This window comes from Mus caroli, unplaced genomic scaffold, assembly GCF_978045245.1.
Source record: "Mus caroli unplaced genomic scaffold, Mus_caroli_1 scaffold_25, whole genome shotgun sequence".
NCBI classification, from domain to species: domain Eukaryota; kingdom Metazoa; phylum Chordata; class Mammalia; order Rodentia; family Muridae; genus Mus; species Mus caroli.
Genome location: NW_028227280.1, coordinates 2,609,827 through 2,612,900, shown reverse-complemented (window position 1 = coordinate 2,612,900; position 3,074 = coordinate 2,609,827).

Sequence of the window (3,074 nt, the reverse complement as noted above, 5' to 3'; positions counted from 1 at the left end):
TAAGTTTTTCAGTGCAACTCATTCATATACTATGGTCTATATGTGCGTTTCTTATATTCTAAATTTTTCAGTGCAACTCACTCATATACTATGTACTACACTGTGCGTTTCTTATATTCTAAGTTTTTCAGTGCAACTCGCTCATATACTATGTACTACACTGTGCGTTTCTTATATTCTAAGTTTTTCAGTGCAACTCACTCATATACTATGTACTACACTGTGCGTTTCTTAAATTCTAAGTTTTTCAGTGCAACTCACTCATATACTATGTACTACACTGTGCGTTTCTTATATTCTAAGTTTTTCAGTGCAACTCACTCATATACTATGTACTACACTGTGCATTTCGTGTAATGCGGGTTTTTCAGTAAATTCTAAGTTTTTCAGTGCAACTCACTCATATACTATGTACTACACTGTGCGTTTCTTATATTCTAAGTTTTTCAGTGCAACTCACTCATATACTATGTACTACACTGTGCGTTTCTTATATTCTAAGTTTTTCAGTGCAACTCACTCATATACTATGTACTACACTGTGCGTTTCTTGTATTCTAAATTTTTCAGTGCAACTCAGTCATATACTATGTACTATACTGTGCGTTTCTTATATTCTAAGTTTTTCAGTGCAACTCACTCATATACTATGTACTACACTGTGCGTTTCTTATATTCTAAGTTTTTCAGGGCAACTCACTCATATACTATGTACTACACTGTGCGTTTCTTATATTCTAAGTTTTTCAGTGCAACTCACTCATATACTATGTACTACACTGTGCGTTTCGTATATTCTAAGTTTTTCAGTGCAACTCACTCATATACTATGTACTACACTGTGCGTTTCTTATATTCTAAGTTTTTCAGTGCAACTCACTCATATACTATGTACTACACTGTGCATTTCGTGTATTGCGGGTTTTTCAGTAAATTCTAAGTTTTTCAGTGCAACTCATTCATATACTATGTACTATATGTGCGTTTCTTATATTCTAAGTTTTTCAGTGCAACTCACTCATATACTATGTACTACACTGTGCGTTTCTTATATTCTAAGTTTTTCAGTGCAACTCGCTCAGATACTATGTACTACACTGTGCTTTTCTTATATTCTAAGTTTTTCAGTGCAACTCACTCATATACTATGTACTACACTGTGCGTTTCTTAAATTCTAAGTTTTTCAGTGCAACTCACTCATATAATATGTACTACACTGTGCATTTCGTCTAATGCGGGTTTTTCAGTAAATTCTAAGTTTTTCAGTGCAACTCACTCATATACAATGTACTACACTGTGCATTTCGTCTAATGCGGGTTTTTCAGTAAATTCTAAGTTTTTCAGTGCAACTCACTCATATACAATGTACTACACTGTGCATTTCGTCTAATGCGGATTTTTCAGTAAATTCTAAGTTTTTCAGTGCAACTCACTCATATACAATGTACTACACTGTGCATTTCGTCTAATGCGGGTTTTTCAGTAAATTCTAAGTTTTTCAGTGCAACTCACTCATATACTATGTACTACACTCTGCGTTTCTTAAATTCTAAGTTTTTCAGTGCAACTCACTCATATACTATGTACTACACTGTGCATTTCGTCTAATGCGGGTTTTTCAGTAAATTCTAAGTTTTTCAGTGCAACTCACTCATATACAATGTACTACACTGTGCATTTCGTCTAATGCGGGTTTTTCAGTAAATTCTAAGTTTTTCAGTGCAACTCACTCATATACAATGTACTACACTGTGCATTTCGTCTAATGTGGGTTTTTCAGTAAATTCTAAGTTTTTCAGTGCAATTCACTCATATACTATGTACTACACTGTGCGTTTCTTATATTCTAAGTTTTTCAGTGCAACTCACTCATATACTATATACTACACTGTGCGTTTCTTATATTCTAAGTTTTTCAGTGCAACTCACTCATATACTATGTACTACACTGTGTGTTTCTTATATTCTAAGTTTTTCAGGGCAACTCACCCATATACTATGTACTACACTGTGCATTTCGTGTATTGCGGGTTTTTCAGTAAATTCTAAGTTTTTCAGTGCAACTCATTCATATACTATGGTCTATATGTGCGTTTCTTATATTCTAAATTTTTCAGTGCAACTCACTCATATACTATGTACTACACTGTGCGTTTCTTATATTCTAAGTTTTTCAGTGCAACTTGCTCATATACTATGTACTACACTGTGCGTTTCTTATATTCTAAGTTTTTCAGTGCAACTCACTCATATACTATGTACTACACTGTGCGTTTCTTAAATTCTAAGTTTTTCAGTGCAACTCACTCATATACTATCTACTACACTGTGCGTTTCTTATATTCTAAGTTTTTCAGTGCAACTCACTCATATACTATGTACTACACTGTGCATTTCGTGTAATGCGGGTTTTTCAGTAAATTCTAAGTTTTTCAGTGCAACTCACTCATATACTATGTACTACACTGTGCGTTTCTTATATTCTAAGTTTTTCAGTGCAACTCACTCATATACTATGTACTACACTGTGAGTTTCTTATATTCTAAGTTTTTCAGTGCAACTCACTCATATACTATGTACTACACTGTGCGTTTCTTGTATTCTAAATTTTTCAGTGCAACTACCTCATATACTATGTACTATACTGTGCGTTTCTTATATTCTAAGTTTTTCAGTGCAACTCACTCATATACTATGTACTACACTGTGCGTTTCTTATATTCTAAGTTTTTCAGGGCAACTCACTCATATACTATGTACTACACTGTGCGTTTCTTATATTCTAAGTTTTTCAGTGCAACTCACTCATATACTATGTACTACACTGTGCGTTTCGTATATTCTAAGTTTTTCAGTGCAACTCACTCATATACTATGTACTACACTGTGCGTTTCTTATATTCTAAGTTTTTCAGTGCAACTCACTCATATACTATGTACTACACTGTGCATTTCGTGTATTGCGGGTTTTTCAGTAAATTCTAAGTTTTTCAGTGCAACTCATTCATATACTATGTACTATATGTGCGTTTCTTATATTCTAAGTTTTTCAGTGCAACTCACTCATATAC